Genomic DNA, 16,767 nt, shown 5'->3' on the forward strand with positions numbered 1-16,767 from the left:
ACAAAAATGTCCTCGGGTGAGGACATAAAATAAAAGAAGTGTTGGTCACATCTCTCCCAGAGAACCAGGTCACCTAGTAAAGGCCATGATATTTCCAGGTGACCATCAGAGCACAGACTGCTGAAGCCACCATATCTGCTCGTGTAGCAGTCCACAAAACCCAGACAAAAGAAAGATTGGCAAAACAACCTCATTCAGGCTACTTCTTTAAAGGAATTTCCCCAGTTGTTCCTAACAGTTCAACAGTTCAGAACGCCATGAAAAACTCCAGATACAGAATTTTAAAGCTGGAAGAAAAAAAACCTACAAAACATTCAGCTCAACCTCTTAATGTCTAAAAGAAAAAACAATTCAGATAAATTGTGGTAAATGCTCTGTAGAGCTTAGGATGACTAACCAGTCTACATGGTTATTATTACCAGCCTTGAACGCCCAGTTTCTGAGTAATGAGATTTCCAACCTCTCACTCCTGATCTGACCAGGAATTATGGTTTCCCGGGTCATTTCTAATATCCAGCCATTCATACATAGTGATCCCTGAGTATCTCCTGAATTCTTGTAGATAAAGTAGGACAAAGCCATTACTTAATCTTAAAGCACAAATTATACTTATATTAGAAATAGTTGATTCACTAATAAATATTAGTCTTATGAATAACCATGAATAAAATATGTTTTATATTACAATGATTTCTTGCCAGGTATAACCAGGATTATCTCCTTTATCCTGTGAAAATTTGCATAAGGTGGTGGGGAGAAGAAGATAAATGGGGAGAAAAATTTATTATTTTTTCAAGTTACAAAAATGTTAACTCCACCTGCATTCTGAGAAACTGAGGAACAGAGAGAGATAGAAGAGAAGCCACAAGGAGAGCACCTGCCATGTTGTTTTTTGACAGCACTTCACAAAACCCACACAGCCACGTCACTGTCCTATAGCCACAAGTGTTCCACTAGCAGTAAGAGTATGGAAGAGAGAAATAGGCCACCATGTTTTGAGCCTCCTCCTTCAGCCAAGGGCAAGGGTATGAGGAAAAAACAAAATATAAATATTCAGGTCAGATGACATATTGAAAAGCCTGAATCGTTTTCTAAAACTAAAGGATTAAGGCCAACCTCTGACTAAGCCTGCTTGACTCCAAAGAGCAAATTTAACTCTGAAACAATTTTAAAATATTTTTAAAGAGCTACATATCTCTTATTTTGAAGGCAAGAAATACCCATTCACATTTCATTTTCTTCCAAAATTACATAATTCCAAATGTTTATATCTCAAAACCAAAATTGTAAATAACAATAGCATTTTGCAGCTGGAGCAATTTGCATAACACCAAGAGAAGGAAACAGATGCTAGGTGCGAGGGACAGAATGTAAAGTATTTACAGTAGTTGACTAATTCCAAAATAACTATAATCTTACACATTATCTAAATATGCTATATAATTTTTATATTTATCTGAATATTTTCACCATAATTTTAAAAGTTATACATTCAAATAAATTGCTAAATTTTAAAAATCAAGAAACTTATGCCATGTGTAAGTAGACTACCAATGTAAATATCAGCACTTCCTTCTTATCTTTTTCAATCCACAATCTTAACTTCAATGAACTGGATCAGCAGAACAATTGGCTAACTACCATGAAGTCCCTGTGTACAGTCCACAATTTAGCTTTCTTAAAGTTTTCCCCTTAATTGTGAACTTGCTTCCTCATATAAACCAGCTCCACAAATACATTTTTGAAAATGTTATTTTCACTTATAATTCCATCCTACTTATTGATTCTTATGCAATAAGGATTTTTTTCTAGAGAATTCCATGTCCATGTGGGAGGTATTTAGCAGAAAGAAATTAATGACTAAAACTTCTAAAGAATTCAGTCCTTCTTTTCAACCCAGCAGCAGAAAAAAGATGTACTCTGAGCAGAACATTAATTATCATAGAAACCATTTTTGTCCTCAAAGTGTAAGTGAAAAGTAAAATTTATAGAAATGTGATTATGGAAAAACTATGAGCAATTCCTGTTGAAACTCCCACCTGTCCCCCACCCCCCACAATAAAACCTTTAACAATCAGAGAAAACTGGAAACAAAACTGCTGTTGCACCAGGATGTCTCAACAAAAAAATAAAGACAAAAGTAGGAGTGCCCAGCTACTGGAATGCAGCATGTTTAAAACCAATAATCTTTTCTCAAATTCAGGCTTGTCATGGGGAGACTGATAAGTGTAAATCAGCATTTAATAAAATCAGTTGAATTTTTTATATAACTTATTTGCAAAGAGAAAATACACTTCAGGGAATGAGCAGGTATGTCCAAAGGCTCATACAAACCCTCAGGCTGATTTGTGGTTCCACACACTCAATTAATGCCACCTGTGATTCTCTCACTTGTACAGCTGGGGTTTTAAAAAATTCTCATTTTGGAAGAAGTTCGGATTTACAGAACAGTTGCAAAAATGGTACACAGAATCCCTATATACTCTTCACCCAACTTACTCCAACGTTAACATCTTACATATAACCTCGCTATATTTGTCAAAACAAAGAAATAAATGCTGGTAAAATACTATTAACTAGAGAAACATGAAATCCACCAGGTTTGTTTTTCTTTTTTACTCAGTTGTTGTTTCTTGTAGGATCCCAAAGTGCAGTCAGTCATTATGTCTCCTTAGTCTCCTTTGATCTGACACAGAATCTCAGTCTTTCCTGGATTTTTATGACCATGACATTCCTGAAGGTAACTGGTCAAATATTTTGTAGAACGTCCCAAAACTTTGATTTGTCCAAAGAATCCTGAATGATCACACTGGAGTTGTCACTTTGGGTGAAAATTCCACTGAAGTGAAAAGTGCTCATCTCGTCCCTCACATCATAATATCTATCCACTGTGACTTAACACCACTCACATTAATCTTGATCACTTGGTTAAGGTAAGTCTACCACTCCTCCACTATAAATTTAGTACTTTTCACACCCCATTCTCTGTTCTTTAGAAACAAATTACTAAGCACAGCCATTCCTGAAGTGGAGGAGAATTAAGCTCCACCTTCTGGAGAAGGAAGTGTTATACATATTATTTCAAATTCTTCTATATGGAAATTTGTTCCTTTTCCCAATTTATGTTTTACTCAATTATTTATTAATATCAGTATAATCTCATGAATTTTTTTGGTCTTTGGGTAATAATCAAATTATATAATTGCTTACTCTGCTGTTACGAAGCTGTTTTAAGCAACCCACCTAAGATATCAAAAGGAGACCCCATTTAGAGACTTCTAATCAAGGTGGTGACACAGGAAAACACAACAGTCACTTCCTCTCACAAATACATCAAAATTAGAACCAAACTACAGAGTAATCGTAATTCAGAAGTGCCTGAAATCTGGCTGAATGGAAGCCATACAACTAGAAAATAAATGAAGAAGCCACATTGAGTTTGGTCGGAGGGGCAGAGGCATGGAATGAGCATGGTACATAAAAATCAGAAGGGATATTTTGACTCCAGAGTTCCTTCCTTGGGATGGAGAGGTTCAAGCCCAACATCAGCCCCTCCAGCCCAGGGCTGCAGTAGCAGGAAGAGAAGTCCCCATACTTCTGGCTGTAAAAACCAGCATAGATTGAGACTGAGTGAAACAGAGGGCTACTGTAGTCCCAGGTAGTTCCTCTTAAAGGGCAAGCACAAACTCAACTAGAATTCACTCCCTCTGAGCTCCAGCAGTGGGGCAGCAGCTTAAAAGGCACCAGAAGTATATGGGGAGGAGATGAATTGTCTGGCATCAGGGCAAAGCTGGGGGCAGTTTTCTGCCAGACAGAACTGCTGGCAGAAACCACTGTTCCTTTGATGAACCCACCTGAACCCCCACAGAATCAGCAGGCAGTACCATATCTGAGAGTCCATCAATGTGCCTCACACTGTTTGCCCCATCCTGGTGATTCCCTGAGGCCCTGCCCCATCCAGCTTCCAGAACCACCCAAGCTGTTTTCAGGGGCTTTTCCATACAAATGGTCTGTCCAGGCTCATGCTTCAGACTTTGCTAAAATCACTCAAACAAGAAGCATGTGGCCTCAAAAAGTCCTATAATTCTCACTAATTAGCCACAGACACAGCACTGACAGCAGTCAACCTTGGTTCACAGCCTGGCCACAACTAGGCACCACCAATCCCAACACGAGTAGCAGCCATCTACAGATCACACTGTAGCCCATACCATGGGGCCCCAGGCAAAAAACACAGGTGGTGGCTGACTTTGGCCTGCATCCCCGAGGAGGCCCCAGAGACAGCACACCCAGTGGAAAGATTCAAAGCCCATCCAAGTACCACCCAACCACCTCCACAAATGACACACTCAAGGGGCAGACTCAGTGGGCACCTTAGTAAGCTCCCCGCACAGCTGATCCTTTAACTTAGTTGCAGCCAATCCTTGCAGCTGGTTACCTGGGGGTAAGTCCCTCCCATTTACTTGCCAACAGCGATCAAGGCTGAACTGTAGCAGGAGGGTATACACAGCCCCCACACAGGGGCCACAACTGAAGTGCCCAGCTTGGGTGATTGGGGAGGTTGTGCCACTGGACCCTATAGAACACTACTATTTAGGCCACTCTATAAAGCCTGGGAGGGGTAGCAATTTGACCTAATACATAGAAACAAATACAGGGAAGCTGCCAAAAACAAGAGACAAAGAAATATGTCCCAAATGAAAGAACAAAACAAAACTCTAAAAAAAAAACCTAAAAAAAAATGGAAATGCAGAATTGAAAACACTGGTAATAAGGATGATCAATGAACTCAGTGCGAACATCAACAGCATTAAAAAATGACCCATCAAGAAATGAAGGATACACTAACTGAAATAACAAATAATTTACAGGGAATCAACAGTATAGCAGATGAAGCCAAAAATCAAAGCAGCAATTTGGAATATAAGGAAGCAAAAAAAAAAAAAAAAAATCAGAACAGAAAAAAGAATCCAAGAAAATGAAGATAGTGTGAGGAGCCTCTGGCATAATTTCAAGCATGACAACATTCTCATCATGGGGGTGCCATCAGGACAAGAGAGAGAAACTGAAAACCTAGTTGGAGAGAGAATGACAGAAAACTTCCCTAACCTGTTGAAGGAAATAGACATATAATTCCAAGAAGTGCAGAGAGTTCCAAACAAGATGAATCTAAGAGGACTACACCAAGATACATCATAATTCAAATGCCAAATTAAAGACAGAGAAAATCTTAAAAGCAGTAACAGAAGTTAATTACTGACAAGGGAGCTCCCATAAGAGTGTCAGCGAATTTCTCAACAGAAACTTTGCAGACCAGAAGGGACTGACATGAAATAGTCAAAGAGATGAAAGGCAGGGTCCTACAACCAAGATTACTCTATCATTTAGACTTAAACCTATCATTTAGAAGCAAAGAATAGATAAAGAGCTTCCCCAAAAAGCAAAAGTTAAAAGAGTTCATCACCACCAAATTGATATTACATAAAATGTTGAAGGATCTCTTTGAGAAGGAAAAAGAAGATAAAAAATATGAACAAAGAAATGGCAATACATACATATCTATCAACAACTGAATCTAAAAACAAAAACAAAAACAAAATAAACTAACTAGCAAAACAGAAACAGACTCAGAGAGAACATTTTGACAGTTGCCAGACGGGAGAGGTATTGGGAAGGATGGGTTAAAAAAGTGAAGGGATTAAGTACAAATTGGTAGTTACAGAACAGTCAAGGGGATGTGAGTACAGCATGGGGACTATAGTTAATAATATTCTAATAACTAGGTATGGTGTCAGATGGGTGCAAGAATTATCTAGATGACCACTTAGTAAGTTATGTAATGTCTACTCACTGGGGTGTATATCTGAAACTAACGTAATAATATGTGTCAACTAAAACCAAAAAAAAAATGATTTTTTAAAAATCAGGAGAGGGCTGGGCACATAACTTCTCAATAATAAAAAATCAGACCCTGGCCAGGTAACTCAGTTGGTTAGCACATGATCCCAATAGGGTTTGATTCCCTGTCAGAGCACATACAAGAATCATCAAATGAATACATAAATAAGTGGAACAATAAATCAATGTTTCTTTCTCTCTCTCCTCCCTTCCTCTCTCCCTTTCTCTCTCTCTCAAATCAATAAAAAAAAATTTTAATAACAAATCAATCACAAGTATTAAAGAAACAAACACAGAAAATTCTCCCAAAAGGGGGACAAAAATGAAAGTCAGTTAACATTAAAAAATTATTAGTAGTGATATTAATGAAGCTAGCATATTTTTATTTTTAAAACAAAGATCTTAAGAGGTTTTATAAAATTATTCCAGTTCTAATAATAAATAAATGTTCATTATTCTTATATTCATATTTTAATTTCCTAACAAAGTTATGGAGGAGATAAAATAATGAGGTTATTATATAATATTTTACAGTTTAAAATATTCAGCTAACTGAACACTGAGCCATATATGAGGTCTGTAAATTTGTTGGGCAGTGGTGGCATACTTGTTAAGAGCACTAAATTTGAAACTGTACAATCTAAAGTGTACAATTATTGTATCACAACTTTATCGTTTAACAGTTAATTTAACTTTTAACTATTAGGTGAATTATTTAAACTCTTTAAGCCTTTACTTTCTCGTCAATAACATGGGAATACCAACAATATGTACCCTTCAGAGGGTGAATAAATGAGATATAAATATACACACCAAGCAAGTTCCTGGCAAGAAGCAAGTAGTCAAAAGAAGCTGGCTATCAAAACCTCTGAAACAGGTAGAGTTTAGAGATGGAATAGATAAAGCTATTTCTCCACCAACACAGTAAAAAAAAAAAACAAAAAAAAACAAAACCTTGGACTGAAATGCAGTTCTCTGAAGGCAGTCCAGAACATGATGGAACACAGAATACTTAGAATACAACTAAAACCAAGGTTGCCAGAGCAGCTTGCATCTACATAGCAGGTACTCTAATCCCAAATCCTATCTTATAATTTTCTTGTTAATAACAAGACATGAAGTGAGTAGATCTAACTTCATAACTCAAAGTAAGCAGGCTTATATGCTAAAGTATCAAAAATTAAAACTAGAAATCAACCTAAAATATGAAAGGAGGCCAAAATTTTTTAAGTGTAAAGTGACTGCGAATTTTTGTTCAATATGATGGAATCAATGCCATTTCTTGGTCGTCTCCCCCGAGTCAACAAAAGCAGGCATAACATTCATTTACCTCTGCACTACATGTAACTTTGAGATGCTCTAACATGGAATCTGACATTACTTTGAATTTATATTCCTAGGTGGCTTATGAATTCTAAAAGCAACACATCCATGCTCATAACACAAAATTAGATGAGACAAGGTTATTAACTATTCGGACTAGGTGAGCTTGACAGGAGAAGTTGGCCTATTATAGCAATGATTATAACCATCTCTTACTGAAAGCCCTGCATTCAAGTTAGGATCCTTAAATATGCAAAATAGAAGGGTGAAACTTATTGTTTTAGAGGACTTTAACATGTGTCAACCCCAAAAATATATGTGCCTGTTAAGGACTCCTGGTGGCTGAATTGGGCTCTCTCAGGCTCTCCAGCCTTCAGGGGGAAGGCCCAGACTCAGCTGCCAAGCTTCCTGCACTGTGCCTCTGCCATCTGAGCAGATACTTACAAAGGAGTTCCTGAAGCATTATTTCAACCAACAGGTCTGAGACTTTCTCTGTGCAATCAGAGTTGCTCAGCTATATGCTCTTCTGAATATTTACCAACCAATCAGAGCACCTCTACTCCAACCAATGACAGCAATGCTATTTGGACCAATCAAACTGTACAGATTTGGAGTCCTTATTTGCATATACATGGGCCAATCATAGACTCGGGTTGGGCAATCTACTCAATATAAGCCAGCTTCACCTTTGCCTCCATGGAGCATTTGGCTACATGTCTTTGGTTTGCAAACTGTGCTGTAACACCTGAACTGCCTTGCCTGAGATTCCTTAACTGAGCTGTTTCATGCCTGAACTGTCTTATAGCCAAGCTGTTTCCATAGCTACCTGTTACACAATTGAGCTGTATCACAACTGACCTGTTTCAAAACTAAGTGGTTTTCAACAAATAAAGTCTCCCCCTTCACTATACCCCAAATTGGGCACTCCAGTTGGTACTGAATTCTTGGTGACAACCTTCTGTTCATACAGGAAATGCAAGTATTTCAGCAAAATTGTCTAAGATTTAGGTCTCAGTTGGATCTCCCTTGAAGCGAATGCCCCAGAAAATTAAACACAGCTGGAGGTTTCTCACAGAGGAAACAGGTGGTTTTAAAGAACTATCTTAGCTCATCCTCTGAAGTTTAAATGGTTACTGTAACTATCAGGTAGCTATGTTTGGCTCATAAATAACCAAGAAATAAACAATTTTTTAAATAGCCACCTGGTCAAGTATACTAGTTTAAAAATAAAATGGTATATTCAAATTTATCAATATGAGCAGCCTTTACATTAGAAAGAATCAAGGAAAAAAACAGACTGGAAGCAGAAAAGTTGAGAAGGAGACGAGGAAGCAAAGGAATAGGTAAATGTAGACTATCACTTTATAATGAATAAATAAATGTAATGAATGAATGGGCAAGCAAGCAACTATTTTATTGTAGCATGGGGTACAAGTAAATTTTAACTAATAATATGTTGTTTGCATATCAACTGCCAAAGTTTTCTTACTCTCAATAAAACATGGAATGAATGGGTATTTTCTGGGGGTTCCTTGTGTCTGAATTCGCACTAGTGACCTTATACATGATACTGAGAATTTAGTGTCAAGACCCTATGTCTCCAAATGTACTTTAAATTAAGATGCAAGAAGGGGTGCATAAAGCAACAACAGACAGAAACATTATTTGTTTCATATCTTCTGTCTAGAAAAAATATTTACTGATCTAGTTGTACATTGATAGGACAGTGTCAAATATCTCAAAATGATTTTGTAATACTCCTCTTAAAACTAAAATAAATCATTTTAATTGATTTTCATTTGAAAATGATATATTTAGGCAATTTAACTATGAAAAGAAATGAAATGTCACAAAAATCAAATATGGTTCCAGATGCTATCCTGCTATGATAGAAAAAAATGGGCTAAAAAGAAGAACATATTCACATAACCATCTTAATCTACTTGCCCTCTCTTAACAGGCATGCACACTTTCCCTTTTCAGCTAGACCTGGGTTTATTTACTTCCTTGGTCAAGTAAGTCTACTTTAGAAATGTATTCTAGGAAAACAATCAGAGATAACAATATAAATTATAAGCTCTCTGATGGTTATTTCTAAAAATTACTCATAAGAGCAAATTAAATTGGCAAAGTATAAATATCAAGCAACAACAAAAAATCAAGTGAAGTTGATAAATATCATCTACACCCCAAAATCAGAATATAAAAGAACATTATGCAAGCTATCAATATTTGTGGGACATACGAAAATGCTCTCAACATAACACAAATTAAGAAAATATACAAAAAATTAAACTATACTTGTTAGATGATTCCCCACTGGTAATAAGGACAGCCACCAGTTTGTACAGAGCTATGTGGTCCTGAAGGTAATACTTCAAACTGCCAATCCTACTCATCTTCAAGATTACAAATTACTTATCTCCTTCCTTACACTTTTCAGTATTTATAAATGCAAAGAGCAAATCGTCTTATTACCAGAAAAAAAATGTTTAGAAAATCTTAAAATATACAAGAAATGTTTATAAAAATGATTTTCTAAAGTAATAAGAAAAAAATCTCAACTCTTCTAACAGAATAGAAAGAGAAATGATAAAGTCATATTTAAGACAGCATCTCTTCCCACAGTTTGCATGTATCAGGGGTACTGTAAAGAAATTAAAAATGCCAAACTAAATCAAACAGAATGGTTGGGAAAAATATAATAAAGATTAAATTTAAAAGTTTTTAAAAAAGAAATAATAAGCCTAGAAGGTCAGAAATAGACCTCTTAATGGGGGGAAAAAAAACTAACCATGGAAATGAAATATGTTCTCTTACCACTTTCTTTCACACTTCCTAACCAGATATGTATCTGTCTTGGAAATTAGTCAAGATATAGTTTTATGCTAAATCTACTAAGTTCATTTTTTTTGAGGAGTGGGACAAATTTTGCTTACAAAAGCAAGATCTCTCATTATTTGGGGGAAAAGAACAGTGGCTTGTAACTACTGCATAATGAAACAAAACACAGACTTCATACATGAAGCTTCATGGTAGGCTGATTCTGGTTAAGTGCCTCATTACATAGTTCTTGATAGAATGTATCAAATTCCCTTCATGTACTAGTTGAACTCTATATTCACTGGGACACAACTTAATAAGGATAACTACAGAGGTGGCAAAACGATTTAAATATTTACACTGATTAAAATATTCATTCCCAAGATAAAATACTATAAAGTTCATGTAAAATCTCAAATGAAAATACATCTTCTAGCAAGATATTCAATGCTTTCCATATAAAGAGCAAGCAAAAGACAGCCACAAAATGCTGAAAAATAAAAATGTTCCGCCCTGGCTGGCGTAGCTCAGTGGATTGAGCACGGGCTGGGAACCAAAGTGTCCCAGGTTCGATTCCCAGCCAGGGTACATTCCTGGGTTGCAGGCCATAAACCCCAGCAACCGCACATCGATGTTTCTCTTTCTCTCTCTCTCTCTCGCCCTCCCTTCCCTCTCTAAAAATAAATAAATAAAATATTAAAAAAATAAATAAATAAAATTGCACAGAACTTGGAAATTGAACTTAAAAAAAAAAAAAATGTTCCAAAGAACACTGAAAAAAGCCAAGACTCTTTGCCCCTCTACATCTCACCTCCAAATAAAGTATGAAAATTTATGAATTCCAGAAGCCCATATAATCCTTTATCTCTCTAAGCTCTCACATAGCTTAATAGCAACAAAATCTGTGTACAGTCATCCCTCGTTATATCGCGGGTCAAACCCATGATACAGTGAAGGTGCACTAAGTGCACGGCAATATAGCAAGGGACGACTGTATACTTCACTGGTGAGTACCCATATAGAATTTTATATGTTGTTAAAATTACATAGGTTTAAGAGCGTAGAAAGTGTTTAAGAGCATATGAAGTGTTAAGAGTGTGGGAAAGGTTAATAAGAGAGAAAGGTTTATAGGAGTGTGGGAAGGGTTTATAAAGCCTTAAAATATATACAAATAATAAAATAAATATAATGCCACTACTTCTCGGATTCTCACCTATCGTGGGGCTCTCTGGAACATAACTCCCGTGATAGGTGAGGATCACTGTACATCGTCCTCTACACAATATTGAAATGAGATATTGCCATTATCATAACTGGGAAGACTCTAACTCTCGTCTTCAGTTTTAAACCACAGAAGGGAATTCAACATGGTAGTGTGCCTCCCAATTCCAACATACCAAAATGGAACTTTCCTGCTCAGAAATAAGAGATTTTTAATTCATTGGTAGCATTATTCTAAAACAGTTTGTTTTGCTCATTCAACTTGGAAGAATGGAAACCACTTAATTATGTACATGAGTTATTCTAACCACTGGATCTAAAGACTATGAACCAACTCTTAACTAATTTGTTTCCACATCTTTATACAGAAAACCACAGTCATTACAACTGATAAGAAATTATAACATATTGAAATTGTCCAGCATTGTTAAGTACCAATAGACACAACAGAAATAAATTTTAAAATGATCAGCATATATGCTTTCCTTCAAGCATCCTTTCTGAATATTGAAAATATGGAAATTCTATCCATAGCAATAAGAAAAATAAAAGGCAACTAAATCATAAAGGAGAAAGTAAAACTCTTATTATTTGTAGATGACATGATACTATATATAAAAAGCCCTAGACTCCACCAAAAAACTATTAAAGCTAATAATGAATTTAGTAAAGATGCCTGGTACAGAATCAATATACAGAAATCTGTTGCATTTCTAAGCACCAAGAATAAACAATCAAAAGGAAAAATAAAGAAAACAACCACACTTTCAACTGCATTAAAAAACATAACTACCTAGGAATAATTCTAATCAAATAAGTAAAAGACCTATATTCTGAAAACTTTAACACACTGGAGGAATTAAAAGAAATACAGATAAACAGAAGAACCTGGCCAGTATGGTTCAGTTGGTTGGAGCATCATCACTTACACTGAAAAGTATCAGGTCTGATTCCTAATCAGAGCACATACCTAGGTTGCAGGTTCCATCCCCAGCTGGACAGCCTCTCAGAAGCAACCAATCGATGCTTCTCTCTTATATTAATGTGTGTGTGTGTGTGTTTCCCTCCCTGCTTTCTAAAAGCAATGAAAAAAATGTCCTTAGGTGAGGATTTAAATAAATGAATGAATGAATGGAAGTCTATATCTTGGTCATGGTTGGAAAGATTAATATTGTTAAAGTATCCTTACTACCTAAAGCAATATACAGATTCAATACAATCCTTATCAAAACACCAATGGCATTTTTCTCAGAATTAAAACAAATAATCCTAAAATGTATATAGCCCTGACTGGTATGGCTCAGCGGGTTGGATGTCATCCAGCAAGCAGAAAAATTGCTGGTTCAATTCCAGGTCAGGGCACATGCCTGGGTTGAGGGCCATGTCCTTTGTTGGGACCATCTGTGAGAGGCCACCAATAGGTGTTTCTCTTGCATATCAATGTGTCTCTCCCTCTCTTTCTACTTCCCTTCTACTCTCTAAAAAAAAAAACAGTAAATAAAATCTTTTTTAAAAGAAGCACTAAGATGTACATGGAACCACAAAAGACCCCAAATAGCCAAACAAATCTTGAGAAAGAAGAAAGTAGAAGGTATTATGCTCTCTGATATCAAACTATATTGCAAAGCTACAATAATCAAAAAGTATGGTACTGGCATAAAAACAAATACATAGCTCAATGGAACAGAACAGAGAGCCCAGAAATAAATCTTCATTTATAAGGTTAATTAGCAACAAAGAAAACAAGAATATAAAATGGGATAAAGACAGTCTCTTCAATAAGTGGTGTTGGGAAGACTGAAAGACACATGCAAAAAAATGAAACTAGACCACTTCCTTAGAGCATATACAAGAATAAAGTCAAAATGGATTAAAGACTCAAAGGTAGGACCTGAAACCAAAAAACTACTAAAGAAAACATAAGCAGTGAACTCTTTGACATCAGTATTACCAATATCTTTTTTAATACGTCTCCTAAGGCAAAGACAACAACAACAAAAAACAAATGGGATTATATCAAACTAAAAAGTCTTTTCACAGTAAAGTAAACCATCAACAAAACAAAAAGACAACAAACTGATATGGGATTAAAATTCATAGTACTTAAGGAACTCATACAACCTAAAACCTTAATTAATTAATTTAATTAATTAAAAAATAGGCAAAGAACCTGAATAGGCACATCTCCCAGGAGGACATACTGATGGCAAACAGACATCAACAAATAAAGTTATATCCATTTGCCTCACAGCACTAATATTTAATAGTGTGAAAAAAATGGTAAAACTATAAATGTCCAATGAAATATTATTAAAGAATCACTGTGGGTTCTATAAATGAAATATTTTGTATTAAAGATATTTTCTAACATGCCTGAATAAAAGTTACATAATTTTTTTAAGAAAATTCAAGTTTGGGGACAGTGAGCCCCAAGCACATTGAAGTATTATAGAATTATATACCATAATGCATATCATTTTATTAACTAATATCACCCAAATAAGTTCAATTAAAAGGAAACATTTTTTCTAATGAAATTCACATCATGGGAAATCTCTAGATATGAACAAAATGCAGAAATACTCAGGGTGCAACAACTATGTAACACAGTGTGCCTCCCAATTCCAAGTGCACACACCCTCCCTAACATCATACTACTGAGTGTCACTGAGTGTGGGAATTATGAATTATTTTTGTTCCATTCTTTCAGTTTTCCCAATTTTTTTACAATGATAGATACATGTTACATAAAATAAAAAGTCAGCCCTGGCTGGCATAGCTCAGTGGATTGAGCGCGGGCTGGGAGCCAAAGTGTCCCAGATTCCATTCCCAACCAGGGTACATGCCTGGGTTGCAGGCCATAACCCCCAGCAACCGCACATTGAAGTTTCTCTGTCTCTCTCTCTCTATCTCCCTCCCTTCCCTTTCTAAAAATAAATAAATAAAATCTTTTAAAAAAAAAAAAGTCAGCACAGTAGATGTGATTCATTGGCAATGAGCATCTCAACCCTCGTCCAGCATGCCTCCTTCTGCTGCAGAGGCTGGAAGGCCTAGGCTCCACGGCAGATAAAGGATCCGAGTGCAATTTACAGTCTGCCAACCTGGATTCAACAGTCTGAGATTTTAATAATGGTTGTAAAATGAAATTTTCTTAGCCTACGGGTACTGGCAAGCATAGCTATGGAGACAGAGTTTTCTAAAGCATATTGAGGTTCAGCTCCTAGCTTCACAGAGGTGACAACAGGTAAGGTGAGCACACCTGGAGACAGAGTACTAGAGTTTAGCACCCAGAGGAATGTGGGAAGATCCCAGGCCCCCAGCCCTGCAGTGCCACCTTCTTGCCTGGACAGCCCAGCTGTGTAATAACATATTGTTCAGAAAATCCTTGAGGCTCAGCCTAGGGGCTGATCTACAAGACTTTTCAATGATTTTCTGAGAAACAAATTCTTAGTGTAACCTCCTTTTATGTTTAAAATGGCTACTGTAGTTCTGTTTGCTACATCTGAAGCTGAACCACACACCTAAGAAGTTAAATGAATTAAAAAGGAAACAATGACTAAGCCTCAATGACTTCTGACCCAATCCTTCAACTACATTAAAACCTTTTCAAAAAGTAACGAAAAAATTTTAATTGCCAATTAGAAGTATTTATATATTTGTGAATATTCATAAAAATTAGGTCTATTCTCACTGAATACAAGTTAAATTGTAACTTGTATACATTTAACTTGTAACATCATGAGGTTAATTGTTGGGAACCACCCTGCCTGGTTTCAGGAGCTGTAAACCCCCATGGCTAAGGCTGAGTGAGAGACCTTGGGACCACAAGCCACTAAGGAGACAAAACTTATCTCCCTGGCAGGGGCACTGCCTCTGCTCCTCTTACTTCACCCTGTCTGGCCCCTAGTGCATAATCGGCTGGTTAGCCAATGACGGGTAAGATTCCTCAAGGGAGGGATGACCTAAGACAGGCATGGTCATGGGGGCCCTCAGGGAAGGACTTGGGGGGCTATAGCAAAAGGGGGTAATGGACCCTCACCCCTCAGCTTTGATATAGCCTGAGTCTTCATTCTGTCTACAAGTCTAATCTCTTGGCTGCTTTACTTCCCTTGCCCAACTTAAGCCTGAAACAATGACAGAGGACAGTGCAGCCCTGTGCTGGAAAGGGTGGGTTCCCCAGGGCAATCAGGCCTAAAAAAGAATACATAAAATCCTGTGAAACCTGCTTTGCAATGAATGCCCTCAGTTTTCTGGTAAGGGTCCAAGCATGAAATGAGTTTGTTTCCCAAAGTTTTATAGCCCTTTAGCTAACTGAGCCTGACTCAGAATAGGCCCTCATAGTTCTTTGTATGTCATCTATGGTTTGATCCTTACTGCCTGACAATGATTGATGAGCTTTACCTGTATCCCTGTGCAAATTGAATCCAATAAAAGCCCACTGGGGAAAAGGCTCTTGGCCCTTCTTTGAGAGATTGCCCACCTTTCCTCTCCAAGGAGATCATCTCTTGGTAGACGTATTCTCATCCGTGGCAGACAGCAGGGCTCTGCAGGTGGAGCCCACCAATAGTTATTCATAAACTAGATTCTGCTTCTTTGCACAGTCTACTGTATGATAAACCATTCTAAAATTCCAAGCTAATCTCAATGAGAAAATACTTCAAACTGTCATCACACATAAAATAAAAATTTTTGGAAGAACTAGTCTTACAGTTATACCCATAATAATAAAAAAAAAAATCAAAGACTTCAGTACACTCTCCTGGTAGATGCTTCTCAGTTTCAATTTATGCATTATATAATTTGTTTCTTGAACTAGTGCAAAGAAGTACAAAACCAAGTTAAAAGAAATATTTAAAAGACATTCTCACATAGATACAACAAATAAATAAAGCAAAATGCAAGCTACATTTGAATATTAATATGTGATTAGCATAGTTCCACATTTCTCAATATATACTCTTTCTCTATATATGATATATTGGGCTAACATTGAAAAATGTTTATTAATTCACTCAACAGATGTTTACCAAGCATTTTTCTATAGGTTCAGAAATGAAAAAGACAAAACACAGGTTAAAGCTCATTGGTAAAAGATTGTAACACCACAAGATCAGCGTTCTGTAGAAATATATGACAAAGAACATTAACAAACTAACAGGAAAAAATGAACTAAACAGATTTTTAAAATTAGGTCATAGACTAAAATAAATTAGGTCAAAATAGAAAATTTTATTTTCTAGACTACAGTGCACTTCCATTTTAGAGGGAGATACAATCATCAATTAGTAATTAGAATAAATGACCATGGAGTTCACTTTCATCCTTTTAAGTCCATAATGCTCTAATTTCTTTCATGTATCTTATGAGCCAATAAGGGTATCTGCTTATAAGTGTGTTAAGCATCCCTGTAAAAACATTGAAAAAGCTAACAAGGGGCTTGCCCATGAAGAAAAACAGGGATAGGACAGGAGACACAGTATGTACTTCACATGTACACACTTC

The 16,767-nt window shown here is 36.4% G+C and overlaps 1 protein-coding gene across 16 annotated transcripts in view; it reads right to left on the reverse strand.

Annotated features, from left to right (window-relative positions):
* The window catches only part of PARD3 (par-3 family cell polarity regulator), a 686,648-nt gene that overhangs the window by 385,783 nt on the left and 284,098 nt on the right, over positions 1-16,767 (reverse strand). The gene's annotated exons all lie outside the window — the stretch shown is intronic.

Source organism: Phyllostomus hastatus, unplaced genomic scaffold (assembly GCF_019186645.2).
Source record: "Phyllostomus hastatus isolate PE091 unplaced genomic scaffold, TTU_PhHast_1.1 phas_scaffold_39, whole genome shotgun sequence".
NCBI lineage: Eukaryota > Metazoa > Chordata > Mammalia > Chiroptera > Phyllostomidae > Phyllostomus > Phyllostomus hastatus.